Raw genomic sequence first — 20,676 nt, forward strand, 5'->3', positions numbered from 1 at the left:
CTCCGGCAGGCAAGCAAAGAGACAAATTCTAAAAACACTACTTCGCAGCAGGAGAAGAGAAATGCGTGCACGGAGGGAGACCCGGGCGAAACAAAACCGACCTCACGCTCGGACGTTTCGAAGGAAGGGCGAAAAAGAGGGGGGAAATGGTGGGAAGGGCGGGGCAACTGTGTCACCCCCGCAGCTCGAAAGTTGGTGGCGAGCGTTCCTGACTGGGCGAGAGAAGAGATGTATACACGCCGACTTTGAAGAGAGCATGCAGTTTTGTGGTATTTGTATACTATTTTTGAAGGAGCTCTTTTCGAACAAAGTTGTCTTACGATCAAATACATGAAGAAAAAAAAAAAACGAAGGAAAATGATTATTGTCCAGGTTATTAATCGCATACTTTTTTTCTCAAAACGGTCTGGTAAAGCTAAGAGCCGCGAGAAAACGGGCCAGCGTCCTTGTCATTTGGTTTTGTTTTGCGTGTGGCCCATTCATCCTCTTTTACGACCTGCCGGGGTGGGACGGGCGGCTCTTTTCATTTTTTTTTTCGGAAGTCGGAGGGGCGCATTTTCGCAGCGAGCGGTCCGATTCTACACCGGAAACTACCCCCCTCTCCTCCCCCGCTTCTTGTCAACAGTTCTTGGAAGACTCGGCAGCTTGTGCTCGTGGGTGCGTGCGTGCTTTCAAGTTCATTGCAGAAGTGTAGAGCGCGACCAAGAGACGATCTAGAGCGCGCGAGGACGCTGTACGTGCGAACGAAATGTTGGAAATGTAAGCGCGTTTTCCAAAGTTGCGCGTTATTAGTTAAAATTACAAGACAGTCAACTTTGTTACCTTCAATAACTAGGCGCTGGACAACCAGACCTCTTTTTCATTCGCATTTATATACTGTCAGGACAAGTGACTGTAGTAGTTTTCAACCGCTGTATCCTTTCAGTAACTCCGCCAAGCCATCCTGAAGTAACGCGCTCCTCCGGCGCGTTTGGACACAAAAAATCGAAGATGCTCCGCTTTTTCTGTTTTTTTTTTGTTCCTTTTTTCTTTTTGCTCAAAGAATGGGAGTGTGGTTTAATAGGAACGAAACAGTTGATTTTTATTTATTTTATTAGTATTTCGCTTTTGTTTTACAGATTGTTTTGAATTATGGCTTCTATATTTTCTTGCTTGTTACTGTCCACTCCTGGTCCGCGAGAGACATATTTTCTCAACGCATCCTGCATATCAATATGAGTTTGAGACCCCTATGTTAGACAGAGTGATTGAAAATTAAGAATATTTATTGAGAGCTACACGAGGTACGCGCAATAAAAGAAGCTAATTGAAAAGAATTCTTTCCTGAAGCAGCTGCCGCAATTTCGGGTTTTTGTTGTGGCTTGCAGACTAATAATATGGAGAACTGTTACGACCGTGCATCCGCATTTGCGCGCTCTATTGTTCGCCTGTGGGCATGGATAAGTGCTGTGGATATGTGGTGATGGTCCAATGGCTCTAAGTGAGCCTGTTTCCAGGAATCCTGTTTTGTAAGCCTGTTTTGCTTTGTGGACAACCTGCAAATGCCAAATTGACCCTGTCAAGAGAACTTCTGGAAAAACACAAAGAAACGTCCCCCTGCGGGAAATAGCAGGAAGTGCTTTCTTTCTTTTGTTCACCCTTCCAGTCGAGAAGTGCTATCCTCCAGTGATGAATGCCTCCTATCCAAAGGAGACGACAGAGTGACATGTCCGCTGACGTGCAGGACAAGAAAGGAGCATGACGCATACGGCCATTAAATGATTTCCCGGGAATGCAGGAAAGATTTGCAATTGTCGAAAACGGACAATGCTGGGAGCGTATGCGGCGCCCACGTGCACTTGGGTTTCTGAGAAGTAAATCCACTTGCCGGAACCAGCTGCCTATCGATTCTTGGCTGAAGAATAGAAATGTACCTCCTCGCCGTTCCCAAGCTTTTCCCGCCAACAAGTGACCAGACTCAACGAAACAATGCCGGGCCAGTCAGTGCTTCAGACCATCAGTGCAGTGATGTGTTCGATTGGATGCCGATATCTGAGGGGCGTGCCCTGGATTTGGTTGGTCAGCATCTTCAGAGAGGGGCTGGACATAGGGGGTTTTAAGGATGCTGCAGAGCACGAAATGTCGCTCTGAGCCCTGGGTAAACGGCTCATCCAGTCGCTTCTCGCTATGAACTATTAACGCTTGTCATTTTGTTAATATACCCTTCTCTTCATGTAAATAATCATGTAAATAAGTTTTCTCAAAGTGCCAGTAAACCTGCTTGTATATATTTTACCAACTTCGAAGATTAAGTCCTTCTTCAACCCCGAGTCTCTACACGCTACCAAGTGAAGGCCGGGTCGACTTAGTCCCAGCGTCACGACAACTGGTGACCAGCGTTGGGATCTGGATCTACAAACTACAACATCTGGTGATTCGAGGTGGGATCTGGATCTACAAGCTACAACATCTGGTGATTCGAGGTGGATCAGAATCTACAAGCCACAACATCTGGTGATCGGAGGTGGCATCTCAGGCAACAAGCAGGAGCAACAATCGGCCAACAAGAAAGCAGCTCGGAACATCGATCGCATGTGTGGGTGAGTGCTTGGCTTTTCTTCTGATGTGGACCAGGTTCTAGAACAGGGTTAGATTTTAGAACTGGTAAAAAGAGTGTGGAAACGCCTTTAGGTTTGGTAGTTTGCACAGTTGTTTTGGAAGTAGCCGACACTCGGAGCGATCATGGACCTACAAAAGCTGCAGAAACCGGACCTGTTGCTATTGTGTGAGGAATTGGGAATTGATACAAGTGGTTTGGCACGAAAACCCTTGATTATAAAGGCAATCACTGATCTGGGAACCGATGATGAGGAGCTCAGTGAAGCATGGAACCTCATCGGTCAAAAAAAGGAACAGCTCAGACAGCAGAAAGAGTGGGAAAAAGAGGAAAAGAAGCGTGAAAGAGAAGCAAAAAAGCTGGACCAAGAAATTGAGCTCCGGAAATTAGAACTAGAGTTGAGCAAGAGGTCGGGCGATTGTCCCCAGCTAGCGGTACCTCTTCTCAACAAGGAGGCAGATTTCAAGATGTCAAAGTACATGCAGCCATATGTGATATCAGGGGATATCGGTCTGTATCTGGCTAACTTTGAGCGAACCTGCGAAAAACTGTCCTTCCAGCGAGACACTTGGTCTCAGAGATTATTGACGGTTCTGCCCTGCGAGGCAGCGGAGGTTGTCGCGCGGCTAAGCAAGGAGGACGCGGACAACTACGAGAAGGTCAAAGCTTGCCTTCTGAGAAAGTATAGGCTTAGCGCCGAGGCGTTCAGACAACGTTTTCGGAACGCTACTAAGTCCAGGGACGAGAGTTACCCTGAATTCCTGTACAATTTAAGAGTTAATTTGGGCGAGTGGCTAAAGAGCACTGATTCCTACAGTGATAGGGACGCTGTAGTCGAGCGAATTCTTTTGGAGCAGTTTTATAACTGCCTCCCAGAAAAAGAAAGAAATTGGTTACAGGACCGAGGCGAAATTAAGTCGGCAACTGAAGCTGCCGAACTTATTGAGGAGTATGCTTCGCGCCGACAATTCAGCAACCCAGCAGTGGATAGGCCCCGCAATCCCAAGTTCAGTGTGAAAAACCGTCAGGAAAGGCACTTTGCTAGAGTTGGAAACGAAGAAATGAAGGTTTCTTCAGGCAAATTCCCTAGAAAGGACGGCAGTGAGAAAAGTGGGGAAGTGACCAACGTGCAGAACACAAAGAATAAGCTTGAGGCTAGGAAGCCGCTCACATGCTTTAGGTGTAATGAGCAGGGTCACATTGCCGTCAACTGCCGGAAAGAAAAGATTGCTTTCTCGTATGTCAGGGACTGCGATGAAAATATGCAGCTTTTAGAACCCTACCTGCATGACCTAGTAGTCAACGGGAAGCCTTGCAAGGTACTGCGCGATTCGGCCGCAACGATGGATGTTGTCCATCCGGCGTATGTATCGCCTTCCGACTATACAGGACAGTGTGCATGGATCCGACAGGTAGTTGAGGAACAGAGTGTGTGCTTGCCGATCGCGAACGTGGTCATCGAGGGCCCTTTCGGCGAATTAACAACCGAGGCTGCCGTTTCAGGAAAGCTTCCTAAGTGCTATCCGTATTTGTTTTCCAACAAATCGGACATGCTGCTGCGAAAGAGGGGCATCCTTTTCGGAGACAGAGTTGTGCAAGCCTTAACACGTTCAAAGGCGCGAGAACTAGCTACACTGCTCATTCCAGAAAAATCCACAGCGGAGGAAACGGCAGTTAAAACAGTGGTAAATGCGGAAGATAGCAGGTCAGAAAACTTTGAGAGCGAGGCATCTCAGATATGTCAACTTGAAAGTGAGCTTGATGAGACGCGGAATGAGGACGTTCTTGAGAGTAACCTCTTGCCGCCAGTGTCTAGTAATCTCACGAGACTTTTAAGTGGAACCCGAGAGGACTTAGCTATAGAGCAAGCCAATGATCCCAAGATACAGGAGATAAGGGAGCGCCACCGCGCCACTAAGACAGCAAACAAAAATTTCTTTCGAGATGAGAAAGGGAGTGCTGTATCGCTTATTCAAGGATAAGCGCGGAGTAGAGCGGGACCAATTAGTCGTACCCCAAAAGTACCGCGGAGACTTACTGCGACTTTCCCATGGCAGCTCGTGGTCATGTCACCTTGGAATAAAGAAAACAAAGCAGAGGCTGTTGCAAGAATACTATTGGCCTGGATGTTTTAAGGACACAGAAAATTTTGTACGGTCATGCGACACGTGCCAGCGGGTTGGAAAGGCGCAAGATAAGTGGAAAGCTCCGATGGTGTTAGTACCAATCATTACCGAGCCGTTTCACCGGTTAGTAATAGATGTAGTTGGGCCACTTCCTATGACAGAGTCAGGGTACCGTTATATCCTCACTATGTTATGCCCAGCCACAAAATTTCCAGAGGCTGTTCCGCTGCGCGAGGTGACGTCCGAGAGTGTAGTGGATTCGCTGCTGTCAGTGTTTGCACGAGTTGGATTCCCTTCCGAGGTCCAAAGTGATCAGGGTAGCGTTTTCACGAGTGTCCTCACCACCTCATTTCTCGAGCGATGCGGCATTAAGGTAGTGCATAGCTCGATCCATCATCCGCAGAGCAACAGCGTAGAAAGATGGCACTCTGTTCTCAAACGAGTCCTGAGGGGACTGTGCTATGAAAACAAGCGCGAATGGGATACCTGCCTGCCTGCAGCGCTTTTCGCTTTGCGGTCAGTGCCGCACGAATCCACTGGATTTAGCCCAGCCGAGTTGGTGTACGGAAGGTCACTGCGCTCACCTTTGCGAATGGTGCGCGAAGCCTGGGAGGGGCGCGGAGAAGACCCAACAGTAGTAGAATTCATTCTGAACCTCTTGAATCGCTTACATAACACTAAGGAACTCGTTGAGGCCAGCATGAAGTCAGCCCAGGCTCGTTCCAAGGTGTACTATGATAAGTCAGCCCGTCAAAGGACGTTTTGTATCGGGGACCAGGTGATGTTGCTGAGAAGTTCAAGGCAGAATAAGCTCGAAGTACAGTGGGAAGGACCGGCTGAAGTCGTTGCAAAGCTTTCTAACACTAACTACGCAGTGAAAATTCCCGGTAGGCGTAAAGAAGTGCGCATTTATCATTGTAATCTTATGAAGTCTTATGTGCAGAGGGAAGCCGTGGTAAATCTAATGTTAAACCTTCCCGAGGAGATGGGGGACAACTTGATTTGCCTCAGCGGAAAAGGAAGCAACGCTCAGGAGCTTCTCAGAAAGACGGAGCAGAGAGGAGAACTAAAGAAATCCCAGCTGTCCGATCTGGGCGAAATAATAACAGAGTTTGAGGCCTGCTTCGTGGACAGGCCAGGCAGAACTGATTTGACTGAGCACGATATTGAGCTGACTTCAGACGTGCCAGTGCGATCAAGGTGCTACCGATTTTCTCCAAGGCAAAGAGAAATTCTGGATAGGGAAGTAACTCGCATGCTGGAATTGGGAGTAATAAAACCCTCGGAAAGCGATTATGCTTCGCCTATGATCTTAGTAGAAGCTCCAGGTAAAGACCCTAGGCCTGTGGTAGACTACCGAAAGCTAAATTCTCTCACCAGGGATCAAGTGTATCCTATTCCGAATATTGAGGAGAGAGTAGAACAGGTCAGTAGAGCGGCATATGTGACTACGCTGGACCTTACTCGAGGATACAGGCAAGTACCGCTCACTGAACGCGCCAGCAGATACGCGGCTTTCGTCACTCCGACGGGCAGCTACCAGCCAACAATGATGAGTTTCGGGCTCAAAAATGCTCCATTTTGTTTTTCCCGACTCATGGATAGGGTTTTAAAGGGGTGTGAAACATTCGCGGTGCCTTATTTAGACGACATTGCGGTTTTTTCCGACTCATGGGCGGACCATATGGTACATCTAAGAGCTGTACTGAGCCTTTTGCGTCAAGCTGGACTAACCGTAAAGGCCGAGAAATGCTGCCTGGCAAGGGCGACCGTGGACTACTTGGGTCACAATGTAGGTCAAGGTTTCAGGAAACCCAGCGAGATTAAGATTTCTGCGGTAGCAGACTACCCGCGGCCGAGCACGAAGACGGAAATTCGATCATTCCTGGGTCTGACGGGATACTACAATCACTACATCCCTAACTATTCAGCTTTGGCTAGCCCTCTGACCGACGCTCTCCGCAAGACAGAACCGACAAATGTAGTCTGGGACGAACAAAAGGAAGCCTCCTTCGTAAACCTGAAGGCTGTGCTGATTAGTCGTCCGGTATTGCGAGCTCCAGACTATGCCCGAGAATTCACGGTCCAGTGTGATGCCAGTGATCGAGGGTTAGGTGCTGTTCTCTGCCAGAGAGATGACGACGGTAATGAGCACCCCGTGCTCTACCTGAGCAGAAAACTGAGTTCTAGAGAGAGGGCTTATTGCGCGTCAGAGAAAGAGTGCGCTTGCATTGTATGGGCCATTCAAAAATCGAAGTGCTATCTTGGAGGGGCCAAATTCACCGTAGAGACGGACCATTGTCCCCTGGCTTGGCTGCAAACTGCGACATCGAAGAACAGTCGCCTTCTTAGGTGGAACTTGATTTTACAGCAGTACAATTTTGAAATAAGATACAAAAAGGGGAAGTTAAATGGGAATGCGGACGCGCTTAGCCGCTGTTTCTAAGCAGTCCGAGGTGTTCCTCACCATGTATCCAAATTGATAATCAGGTTTTTATTTTTTTTTTCTCGTGCGCTTGTATATGTGTGACTATGTAAAGCAGCACGTTTGGTTTTCGAGGCATACGTGGGTCCTGAACGTCTTGAGAGTGGGCTTTTCTCGAACAACAATGGCAGTTTTCTTTTAACCTGGTCTCTTCAGACGGGAGCCGAGTGCTTGTTTAGACATGTGGTTGAGTTTCAGACAGCTCGAGCAATTTGGCCTACAACAATCAAGACAACGCGACAAGCATCAGCGGGCTTCAAGCGTTCACGTGCAGGCCATTAAGTCGTCTCTTCATGCAGCAGCTGCGACTGCTGCCCTCCGAGACTCTTCTGGCGGGGGAGGAGGCTGTTACGACCGTGCATCCGCATTTGCGCGCTCTATTGTTCGCCTGTGGGCATGGATAAGTGCTGTGGATATGTGGTGATGGTCCAATGGCTCTAAGTGAGCCTGTTTCCAGGAATCCTGTTTTGTAAGCCTGTTTTGCTTTGTGGACAACCTGCAAATGCCAAATTGACCCTGTCAAGAGAACTTCTGGAAAAACACAAAGAAACGTCCCCCTGCGGGAAATAGCAGGAAGTGCTTTCTTTCTTTTGTTCACCCTTCCAGTCGAGAAGTGCTATCCTCCAGTGATGAATGCCTCCTATCCAAAGGAGACGACAGAGTGACATGTCCGCTGACGTGCAGGACAAGAAAGGAGCATGACGCATACGGCCATTAAATGATTTCCCGGGAATGCAGGAAAGATTTGCAATTGTCGAAAACGGACAATGCTGGGAGCGTATGCGGCGCCCACGTGCACTTGGGTTTCTGAGAAGTAAATCCACTTGCCGGAACCAGCTGCCTATCGATTCTTGGCTGAAGAATAGAAATGTACCTCCTCGCCGTTCCCAAGCTTTTCCCGCCAACAAGTGACCAGACTCAACGAAACAATGCCGGGCCAGTCAGTGCTTCAGACCATCAGTGCAGTGATGTGTTCGATTGGATGCCGATATCTGAGAGGCGTGCCCTGGATTTGGTTGGTCAGCATCTTCAGAGAGGGGCTGGACATAGGGGGTTTTAAGGACGCTGCAGAGCACGAAATGTCGCTCTGAGCCCTGGGTAAACGGCTCATCCAGTCGCTTCTCGCTATGAACTATTAACGCTTGTCATTTTGTTAATATACCCTTCTCTTCATGTAAATAATCATGTAAATAAGTTTTCTCAAAGTGCCAGTAAACCTGCTTGTATATATTTTACCAACTTCGAAGATTCAGTCCTTCTTCAACCCCGAGTCTCTGCACGCTACCAAGTGAAGGCCGGGTCGACTTAGTCCCAGCGTCACGACAGAACTTTTAGTTTTAAGGCGTGAACATGTATCGGAAGTGATTAAAGCGAATTATCTGTCGTACGTACTAAGCCGAGAGATCGCTTGTAGAATAGCCCTGCATATGGAAGGAATGCTGCACAGGTCCAGAAACTTAAGACTTCTGCTGGAAAAGTACCGGGATAGAAACGATCATCGCGTCATAGGCGTGAACTTCAACCATTTACATAGCAGGGAACCAAAGAAATCTTATTGATAAACATGGAAATAGCAAAGCACACTGGGACAATAAATAATGTTTCAGTAAAACAGCAAACAGTACCGAACATATAAGGTAGCGGCAAGAAATATATAATGCAGTGAGTTTCTGGTCACACGTTGTATATCAATAATGCGCAGCTGCAACAGGACTCCCTCGGGAGCTCTGACCCCCTAACAAATTTCCAGACAGTCGATTGCTCGATCCTTTGTGCTCACACATATACGCGTGAGCCGCAGGCTTGCGTCTTTCAAGACAAGAACCCAGTTCAAATCAATTCGATGTACAAGTGACCTTCCTGAGGTGGATGTGCCGCGTCAACAACCTCCGGATAAAGCTTTGCTCTCCAAGAACTAACAGCTGGCTATATCTAGGTGAGACGCACTAGCATGGGGAACAGTAGACAATGGGGTCACCGAAAGAATACGATCGACCGCGTTCCTATTCTGCCAAATGATCAATCCCACGGACTTCACTACACGTTGTTCGAACGCTTCGCGCGGCCTTCCACTGTGCGACGAAAAAGCTCACGGCGCTAGGCAGCGGAATGTCCAAGCTGCGACGCAGTCCTTAAGGACACGTGTGTGAGACTCGACCTGACCAAAGTTGATACTGTGCGGATCAATATGCCAGCTGTAAAGCCTGTCTTAATTTGGTGGGGATCGAATACGCCACACTCAGTGCGCCACCGAAAGTCTCTTAGAGCATGCGGGAGATTGGGTGCAACAGGCGTCTCCCACTTCGCATACGTTTTTCACATATGTATAGGGGCGCAGAATAGCAGAGCGCTTCGCAGAGATTAGATACTGCTATGGCTATCCATGCTCCGTCTACAAACATCTGCTCTAACTATGCGAACACGTGCGCCTGTTTCCCCTGACCAGGAAAAAAGCCAGTATAAAAGTTAAGGCCGCCCAACTTAACCTATGTGATCCACTAACACGGATACCCAATAGCGCACAACAAAGGGCATAATCAAGACAAGGCGGAACCCAAATAGGCGCCACCACCTAGCTATAGTGAAAATATAATCAAAGTATATTGACTTTGCAAGAGGAATACACAAGAAAACACGTGCTAAGCCATGCAGGGTCGTATCATTGGGAGGCTGGATCAATAAACAATCAAGGAACACAGATGTGAGAAAGTTGGCACCTGTGTGCACTAGGCTTTATCAGAAGTTTCGCGCATACGTTAATTAGCTATAACTTTAGGATGAACAAGATGTCCGAGATTATTGAGTTAATAGTCTATCCCGACATCGGCACGAAGCCGTGTGTGACGCATGCACGTACGCACGCACGCACTTACGCACGTCTGCAGTCGCACAGAGTAAATTGTTCCACGACCTTACACAGTGGTACGATGGAATAGTTAATAATATTTGAGAGAAGGAAATAAAAATTAGGGGGACGCTCAAGCTTCCCCTTGACATTCGACGGGATACAACGCTTTCTCATTATTCTCTCTATCTCTCTATTTCGGTGGACAACCGCAGTTAATTGTAAATTGGTTATAGGAAAGTAAAGGCGCAGCATCTGTCACAGATCCCTGTGGGAACCTGGACCGCATCTCCATATTTACTACCACATTCCGAATATTTCAGACAAAACTCGACGATACTCAAGCAAAAACCGGGTTAGCGAGGTGGCTTTTGGACCAAATGAGCTGTAACGCTTCGCATATATACATATATGCTGCACTCTCGATAGACGAAACTCGGGTATATTGCCGACATGAGGGTAAATGGAACAGCTTGGAACAAATATTTGCACGCCTCAGTTAAAACACGGGGATTAGGAAAGCTTTATTCCTGATATATCAATATGCCGAGGCCGACTGTCTTTACCCAGAACACAAATGTGGTCCTGATAGTTTTCAAATAAAAATGAAAGGCACGCAAAGAGCCGATCGCCCGGACGATTCGCCTGTCGAACGTATACTTCCTGCGAACACAAGCATTGTGCAAGAAGTAACCTTTGGTTCTTTTGAGAAAATTCAAAGGGATTGCGCTTTGAGAATCCCGCGCAACATGAGGAGGATCGATCGGCTCCTGCACCAGTGGCGGTCTACATTGTTAAATTCTTCAACGTCAGCCTCACACGCAGAAATATGGTATGAAATGCCAGAATATATATAAAGTTCCTCGAATCCCCTTTTCCCCAGCCGCGTATTCACTACTGCTATAATATATCATTAAATAACATTGTGCATATCAAAGTAAAGTCTCCTGCAATACAGCAGGTTTCCCCTCTACGTTCCATGAGGCAGTCGGCTTAGCAGGAGAAAAGTGGAAAATTCGTATCATTGAAAGAGCTATTTTTATGCAACATTGAGTTATACCGCGTGCAAATGATATATTGATCAAATGATATATTGACACTATATCATTTGAGCCTGCTGATAGAATTATACATTGCGCAACAGAAGGTGAAATTAACTGTTATTTATACATATTTTGAAATAAAGCTTTAACCGCGCGCTAATTGAGCCGCGGCGGGTATGGTACACTCTGTAGTTGATCGCGAGTTGTCATGAACTTATGCTTGAATTTGTAAACTGGTAGGCGCTGATTATCTGTTTGAAGCATACTTAATACTAAGTGCCTAAGATTTGCGCGGTAACTGCTATGAACCTACGAATGTAATTGTCCATTTCTTTTTTATGGTTAAATGGTAACCTTTAACCTATAACGTAACCCTAAGCAAACCCACGGTAACCGAAGAGATCACGTGCCTTTAAGGTTTATATGTTAACCGTCAATTACTTTTGCCAGTGCCCTCGAAACCTATCAATCCTAAACGCCCTTAAATTCGTTTCGCAGCCTCCGTGAGTTTACATTTCGTACGGGGTCAAGAAAAGAGGCGGTGGGCTTTTATGAGTTTTCATCCGGATCCGGTGCACTTTGCCCTGCGACCTTCTACTGATTTTCATGCATCCCTAAAACAAATGGACAAAATATATTTTTGTCAGAAACTTGCAGCAGTTACTATGTGGTTCAGTCGGTATTTACCAGCTTGAGCTCGAGGTCACGGGCTTTAGTCGAGCTGCAGAAGCCGCATTATGATGGAAACCAAACGCGAAAACGGAAATGTGGTTTGCGATTAATATGACAGCCCGAGGGGTTCTAAATAACCCACGTACTGCTTTGGGAAGTATAAATCCGCATGGACTATGTAATCTCTGCAAAAGCACTCATAATATACAGTGTTCTGCAACTTAACCGTCTTGGAAAAGTTTCCAAGACGGTTCCGATAAAGTTGCTGAACACTATATACGTAGCCAGGTCTTGCTATTTTGGCTAAATGAAGCTGCAGGTGTTCTACTGCCCCACACTTGGTTTATGTGGAAGATATTCGGTTAAAAGAACATTACATACATTCACTCCAAGCCATATTTTTTTCATGCAAAGAACTACAGCCGCTGGTATCAAGACGGGGGCTCTACAGAAGCCGTAGAAAAAGGAAAAGAAAAGAAAAGAAACTACCTCGACGCTTCTTGAACGACGAGGGAGGGGGGGGGGGGGGGCGTGAAAAAGAAAGAAAACTGCTTCTCGCTGCGCGGGACCCGCTGCCCCCCATCGGTCCATCTCTTCTCCCTGCGGCAAAGCGGAAAGAACCACGGGGAGGCGAAAGGCATCGAGGCACCCTACCGCGGGGGGCGACAGGAATGCCGAAGCAGAGAAATAGCGGCCCTCCTCCCTTCTTGAGGTCACGTGGCCAAAAGGCGGGAAAACACATCCCGCGCGAGCTAAGATGCGCGGCACCACTCAGTCGACGGCCAGCCTCCGTGAGCCCGTGCGGGCGCGCGCGATGCCTACTGCCTAATTTTATCGTCCGCTTTTATTTCGCGCAAATTCAATCTGTCTCAACCTCCTGCAGCAGTCAGCGTTTGAAAAGAACAGCCCATATATGCAGCTGATGATTGCAGCCGCTCTGTACAGATTCTTCGTGCCGAAGTTCACCAAAACATGCGTAAGTACATGATCTTTCGGTCTTGATCAGAGGAGCTTTTTGCTAGATTCGATATTATACTGAACATAATAATGTATTGTTTTGGAGCATATGTTCGTCTTGTTATATACTCCTTGCATCTTTCTTCATATATATATATATATATATATATATATATATATATATATATATATATATAATTGGTGTGGGCGCTGAACGCGCAGGAAGTCTTGCTGAGCCGTTTGGAAACAAGGCTGCGGCTGGCTGCGGTGGCAGAATTGGCTAATTTTGCTGCAGTCTGGGTCCTTGGGTATCTCCTGTCCCAAAATGCTCGCCTTTTAATATGGAGGGACACTCACTATACCGATCAGGTAAGTCCAATTAGCACATATTTTGTTCGATACGACAATATACTGCAACTGTTTCTGGAGCGCGTATGTATATGCGCATCTTATTACTACGTACATTTTTTTTTTTTTTATAATCGATGTGTGCGCATTTCGCTCTGATTGCGCAGGAAGACGTGCTGAGCCGACTTGGAAACGATGCTGCGGCGGTGGAATTAGCTCTTTTCGCTGCAGTCCGAGGTCCGATCTCCTCTGCCCCAAAACGCCCGTCTTTCACTTCTTCACATCGAAGTGCATGCACTGACATGTATACCGACCAGGTAAGTCAAATTATCGCTGATTTTCTTCTATACGATAATGTACTGCAACTAATTATGTATTGTTTTGAGACTTATGCGCATCTTGTTACTGTAAATGCATATTTTGTAATTGGTGTGCGCGCCTTGCGCTGATCGTGCAGGGAGGCGATATCAGCTGATCTGGAAACTGGCTTCAACAGTGGAAGCTCGTTTCGCCGAAGCCTGAAGTCCTTGGTCTCCTCTACACTAAAACGCTGGTCTTTCGCTTCTTCATGGCGGTGCACTTGCCGGACAGGTATTAGCGCTGATTTTGTTCTATCCGACTCACATCGATGGGACGCATGCAACCCAGTTAAATGTCAAATGCTATCACTGATATAAATATTGCAGCACCCTTCGCCATAGGAGCGATCAGAAGCTGTACTAGCATCATCGTTACTGCCAAGCAAGCTCGTGCCAGGACTGAGTACAAGATTTATGCCGTGTTTATTATTATTATTTTTTTCTGCTGTAATGATGTATATACGTGAAAATTGATGATTGAGTGATGCGGTATGCTGGCAAGGTAAGTGAGCCAGTGCGTTCATTTTGTGGATTTTGGAATTATATATGTGATGCACACAGATCTGAGCCGTTTCACATTGATTTTGCTCTGTGCGCTTGCTTTCTGGGCAAGCAGTTGTATTTTCATCGTGCGGATTATTTCCTGGTGCTTACATGCTCATGAGGTGTTCAGCTAACTTGTTTCAAGCTTTAAAAATTTAGAACGGGTTCTATACGCTTCTAAGAGTTGGGCTGTCTAAATAGCCGTCTTGGCTGATGAGACAATTTTTAAAATAATGCTCGGTTGTTAAATAACGAAAATAAATCAGATGACTTATCGTTAAATATCATGTCGCTTTTGCTGTAAAAGTTCCATCTAGTTTGAGAAAATTAAGCTGTATTCTACGGAATAAACTTATTGTAGGTTTCATGTAAATATCGCGGAAACTGTTTGTTCTGCCGCGCATACGTGCTCTATGACAAGCGCGGACACTTGGTTTTGCTAGAATTATTAAATTGCAGCATTAGCATGAAAGAACGCGCTTCGGGAGGATAAGGTTTGAGTGCGCTACAGTTGCAAATTGCAACATCATGACTCCAGCAAAACAAAGTGATCGCGCCTTTCTCGCGGATTCACGGATCCTGATTACCTATTGCGGCTTTGCGCTAATGCGTTTTCAGTAGGGTCGCATGAAGTCAAGCGCATAAAATATATTGATGTGATAGTGCAGTTGGTGGCAGTGAGCAGACATTATTTTTCTACCTTTTCACCCTATATTTGCCTGCAATGTAAAAGTGTAGGCGAAAAGGAAATTTTTAATTAAAACACTTTTCTTCATACAGCTGACCAAGATGGAACCTGCCGCAGATCCGACCAGTCGCAGACATCAAGTGATCGACAGGCTGCCAAAAGAAGGAGACCAAGCCTCAAGCCCATCTTCCATATGTGGCACACGCGCAGTCATATATCCACGCTTATTAAAAAGCAAATCGCGAGATTTTTCTGAACGCTGTTGACAAATAAATTTTTCACCAAATACTGCAGCTTTTGTTTCTTCATGGCATCAGAAAAGCTATTGCTTTTCTTGATGCATTTGTATGTGCTACCCCGTTATATATGCATGGGCCACGATATATTATATGCATGGCATGATACCTGCACGAGGGGCGATGCCGGCCACTAACCGGCGTCGGGAAGCAACCGGCCGACGTACGGTCTTTCGTCAGCAAAATGCTAGGGCAGACGAGCGGCCGACCATTCAGTAACGCTGGCAGACGGCAGGCCCACGTGCGGCAGGTGGTCGATCACGTCGGGCCAAAAGGTCGGGCCGTAGTCGATTGCCGAAAATCGGCCGACGTTAGGTCAGTGTCAATCCCCGACGCCGGCCCTCATTCGGGTGCCGAAGGTCGGCCGGCCACTTTTCGGTCGGCGAGAAAGGTCGGCCCTACCTTTTGCCACACACTTTTTTTTGCTTGGGCGCGACTCAAGCATTTATTCTTTGTTCGTGATTAACATATACGTATACCACGGACATTTGTTTGCGTGCCACTAACCAAAGGGTGAACCAGCTGTTTAGGTGAAAAAAAAAAAAATTCAAGTACAGCTACGGCATTACTTCAAATAAAATGTGAAAAATTAAACCTGTCGCATACGTAATACGTTCATAGTGGGCTCTTGAGTGCGGACGCTTTACTGGCATCAAATGGTACAGAGCAAACAAACAAAAATAAAAGCACTGATAATTGCGCGTCGAATTGGCAGGTATGATGCAGTTCTTGGCGCGCACCGAGAGAAAGCGGAAAAATGCGAAAACGATGACGAGCATCTAATACGCAAGCAATTAATATAATGCTGAAATCAAATGCGGACATAATGCGTGTTTATTCTTTGAGTGTGTGGTATGAAATATGAGTAATCGACTGGACATACTTGCAACTACTGCTTACCGGACTATATATAATCGGGTTACTTGCCGCGGGTGCTCTTTGCAGTATTAACCAGACTATAATTGTTAACAAGGTTGATATTACACGTGAAATACTTCCAAGGGAATTTAATTATTTTCCCTTTGGGAACTCTTGTCGTGATTCGCTTACTTCGCAAAGAGCGAAGCCGCAAAAACACATTAAATTTCATTGCTTCAAGTGGGAGCTTTTCTGGTGCTCCAAGTAGATAAACTTTTTGAACCTTCACATTTTACAGAAAGTTTGAAAAATCTGAAGTGCGAAGCGGTCGAAAAGGACCGTGCATCCGAGCCAAATTTTTGAGTAAATTGCGACCTAGCTTCGAACCTATAGCGCTATTTTTGTTCGTGGTGAGAAACCGTGCCGGCCTCACAACCTCTCTTTCGCAGAAAGATGATCTAGCGGAAGCGAATTAAGCGTACCCTATAGCCTCTGCGTCCTCTATTTTCCGTCGTTATTTCTTTTTTAAAGCTATTCATTTTTCTTTTATTTTGTATGTACATAAAACAGGACTAGAGCGGTCTTCTGGAGGCAATGACTTGCATATTACCGGTGACTTGCGCACCCTAGAATGGAAACATTTTCTTGAACAATTAGGTGATTGTTAAACTATAACGCATTGAGATTAAATGTCATATGTATAGCGCACATCTCTGGGTATTTATAAAGCTACCCGTTACAACAATGTTTCAGCTTATGGAGAGAAAAGAAAATGGTGTGTTCTTAGATTAGTGTACAGTTTCACAAATTGTTGTCTCTTAAGTTTCGATGCTTATATCTTTATACGCGTTCGATTGCAGCCTGTTTGTGCACTGCTTTCTTCTTCTCGGGGCTTCATTTGGTTCTTATGCTCGATTGTTTCCTCTTTTTTTTTATTGTTTTTATATATCTCAATTTTTCTTCGTCTTTAGCTGCCTGCTTTCTTCGTCGTGCGTTTGCCGTGCCGCACGAAAATTCTGAACCTTTGTTCAAATTCGCGGTCGCTCTTTTCACGGCGCTGCGTGCCTTCCACCAACCCCTTTCTCTCTCCCTGGTAGACGGCACGTTTCTTTTTATTTTTCTGTGCAACCTTTACCTCCCACTTCTTCCACCTTTCCTGACCCACTGTGTTCCGTTATTCAGTAGCCAGTCGGCGTGGTGTCGTTCGTTTTTCATGTCCTTACTTTACTATATCTCTACCTCCATGCGGGGTAGTCCACATTTAATTCATTCCAACTGAATGCCGACTTCTTTTGTGGCTTCAGTGACGTACTGTAGTCGGCATAGTTGGCGTGGAAAACAACAGAATATACCATTTTGGACTGTTTTGATAATGGGGTTACTGTGATCAGTTTTAGTCAGCGCTCGAACGCACATGCTGTATGTTTCACTTCTTCATACATCCTGCCTCCACCCTGCCCTCTTTTCAAAACGACTACATTTCTGCAACGTGAATTAGGTGCTTTAGGAATGCCAAAGTAAGCTGTACGGCGAGTGAAGCGTGCTGTGCGAGTCGTACGCCGGCCCTCCCCAAGCTGTTTTCTTCGGAGCCAATTCCTGTCATGTTACTTCCCCGAGGAGTTGCCGACGGCCAAAATGGAAAATAAATTAGGTGATTGCTAACAGTACTGAGCACCGTTAACCGGCCTATTTGTAAAATCTTGTCGCGAACAGCTCGAGACGACGCACAAGCAAACAAGAACGTACAGTTCGCGCGGTATCCGCCCCGCCGCACAGCGCGCATACGCGGGCGCCCGGACGACTGACACACCAGTTGCTGGTGGCGCCCTCTGCGCTGCGGCGCCGCCGTCATCGCAAAAGCGGCCCCTCGCTCCCATGCATTTCGCGGCGCGGTCGACACACTGCCCAATCTTCTAGAGCACTATAATACGGCCAACCATTAGAGGTGGTAAGCGACCATCACGCGCTCTGCTGGCTGGCTAATTTGAAAGATCCTTCCGGCCGCCTTGCCAGATGGAGCCTACGACTTCAAGAATTTGAGATGACTGTAGTCTATAAGTCGGGCCGGAAGCATTCCGACGCAGACTGCTTATCCCGCGCTCCCGTCGATGCTCCCCCGAAGGACGATGACGACGACGCCTTTTTGGGACCGGTAAGCGCCAGCAGTTTCGCAGAACAACAGCGATCAGACCCTGAGCTGAAAGCGCTAGCCGATTACTTGGAAGGAAAGACCGCTTCCCCTCCTGGTGTGTTCAGGCGACATTTATCATCCTTCACGTTAAGCAATGGCCTCCTCGTGAAGAAGAACTTCGCAGCCAACAAGACCGCGCAGCTTCTCGTAGTGCCTAAAACCCTTCGGCAAGAAATTCTGCAGGCGTTGCACGATGAGCCCACAGCAGGCCACCTCGGATTTGCGCGCACGTTGCGTCGAATCCAGGAGAAGTATTACTGGCCGCGACTAGCTGCCGAAGTTGCCCACTACGTGAAGACGTGTCGTGAGTGCCAACGACGCAAGACGCCGCCGAACAGACCAGCAGGACTACTAAATCCGATTCCGCCCCCAATCCTGCCCTTTCAACAAATTGGGATGGATCTCCTCGGCCCCTTTCCATCTTCGTCTATGGGTAACAAGTGGATCATCGTGGCCACTGACTACCTTACCCGTTACGTCGAAGCAAGAGCACTACCAAATGGTACCGCGGCAGAAGTCGCCAAATTTTTTGTCGAAAAAATTCTCTTGCGACACGGCGCCCCAGAAGTGCTCATCACGGACAGGGGAACGGCGTTTACGACAGAGTTGACGCAAGCCACCCTGGAATACAGTCACACAAGCCATCGACGAACAACTGCGTACCATCCCCAGACCAATGGCCTTACGGAGCGCCTGAACAAAATGATAGCGGACATGATCGCTATGTACGTCGACGCTGAACACAAGACCTGGGACGCCATCTTGCCGTACGTGATCTTCGCGTATAACACGGCAGTCCAGGAGACGACCAGAGCGACCCCTTTTAAGCTTGTGTACGGCAGGGAGCCCACGACGACGCTCGACGCAATGCTGCCGCACGTAACCAGCGAAGACAACCTCGACGTCGCCGCCTACCTGCAGCGTGCAGAGGAAGCCCGGCGACTCGCACGGCTGCGCATTAAAGACCAACAGCGCACCGACAGCCGACGATACAATTTACGACGACGCCACGCAGAGTACAATTCAGGAGACCAAGTGTGGGTTTGGACACCAATTCGCCGTCGCGGATTAAGTGAAAAGTTGTTGCGTCGATACTTTGGGCCATACAAAATCCTTCGCCGCGTCGGACCACTGGACTATGAAGTCATTCCCGACGGAACGTCAGCATCACAACGGCGACGCGCACGCCCAGAAATTGTACATGTTGTACGACTGAAGCCATATTACGCGCGTTAAAGAATCTGTGGTGTTTAAACTTTGCAGTGTTTATGTTTAAGTTTCTTTGTTTTGAAACAGCGAGGCGATGTTTTTCTTAAGGGGGAAGTAATGCCGCGAAACCTTCATAACAGTATTTGTTGTTTTTTAACAGCCGCCGGCATACAGGCTTATCACTCTGATTCTGGACCGCGTATCAGTTCCGTAATCTTTGTTTGTTACTGCTCGATGTCGCGAGTCACACCTTTATCAGTTTTGTTGTAGCGCAAGACGCACCGAGATCTGTCTCGAAGGTTCCGGCCACTCGCTTGTCTTTGCACAATGTTCCAGCCCGTGCTGGTAGCTGTTTACGACGTTATCTAGATTCTTCTGTGCAGCCTTTAAATTGAGCGTTGCCGAGTGTGACGGGCATTCTTTGTTCGACGATCGACGAGCACGTTTGTTTCTATCGCCGTCGTCGAGTTGCTTAGTTCTTTTGCGGGCGCAAGTCAGCCCAAATAAACAGTTTCTTTAGTGCAATCATCGACCCTTCAATTGTGTCGTCGACCTCGTCACCACTACGTGACATCGATGTCACGTCACGTAGTGGTGACATCGATGGTGGTGACATGAACTTCGTAAATCAGGATATGTGTTGTTTTGTGATGTGTGTGCCAGTCACATAAAAAAATTATAGCTGCGTTCATCTGAGTTGACAAGCTAACGGCAGGTAAAATTTTGTTGTGCTTTATTTATGAACACGGCTGAATTAGAAACAATTCATTTTATCCCTAGAACTCTGTAGTGCTTATCAAACTGTTGTGCTTGCATGTCAAGCATAATGCACCTTTTAATTTATATCCTGCACATACATTCTCGTACATGCTGAAGAAACAACAGCAAGCGATGCTAGCTGGAGCATAATAACTCAGTTTTCATATAGTATAGGGGGTATTCATATGACGTCACAGCTGACGTCAGTATGCAGCCGACGCCATGTTTGCGTCCTGTTTTGACTAGTACTAGTACGGGGTGGCGGTTAGGTTAGCTGTTCGTGCGCGTCCGTTTGCTCTGTCACTCTGCCTCATGCTAGCACCTTTGTTATGAAAACTCAATCGGCATCATGCGTGACAGTTCGATTTATCAGCAGAGTGGGCGCGATGCGGACAGAGACCTGTACGAAACAAAACTTTGGTACCAACCCGTGTGCAGTCGATATGCGCAACTGCACGGTAAGCGTCAGCCTGTGCCCACGCATAAATATGTGTGACATTCATGAATTCCTTGTCCTACAGACGAGCTTCATCACAAGAAACCAATCGCAAGTCTACTGGCCACTCGAAGAACGCAGCTACATTACAAGCGGCTGGGTTAAGAGCCGCGGTTGAAGCAGACGAACTCGCTCTTTGTGCAATTACGTGCGCGCCGTCCAACGTTTATACAAACTAAACCGCTCAGTTTTTGTAGCCGATATT

General features: G+C 47.1%; 1 long non-coding RNA gene across 1 annotated transcript; it reads left to right on the forward strand.

Annotated features, from left to right (window-relative positions):
- Positions 1 to 12,506: 12,506 nt before the first annotated feature.
- Positions 12,507 to 14,950, forward strand: LOC146174786 (uncharacterized). Its single transcript, XR_014702385.1, has 5 exons — positions 12,507 to 12,743; positions 12,947 to 13,093; positions 13,240 to 13,389; positions 13,530 to 13,663; positions 14,755 to 14,950. It is a non-coding gene; the product is annotated as an uncharacterized LOC146174786 (long non-coding RNA).
- The last annotated feature ends 5,726 nt before the right edge of the window (positions 14,951 to 20,676 follow it).

This window comes from Amblyomma maculatum, chromosome 11, assembly GCF_055883805.1.
Source record: "Amblyomma maculatum isolate TAMU_Amacu chromosome 11, ASM5588380v1, whole genome shotgun sequence".
NCBI lineage: Eukaryota > Metazoa > Arthropoda > Arachnida > Ixodida > Ixodidae > Amblyomma > Amblyomma maculatum.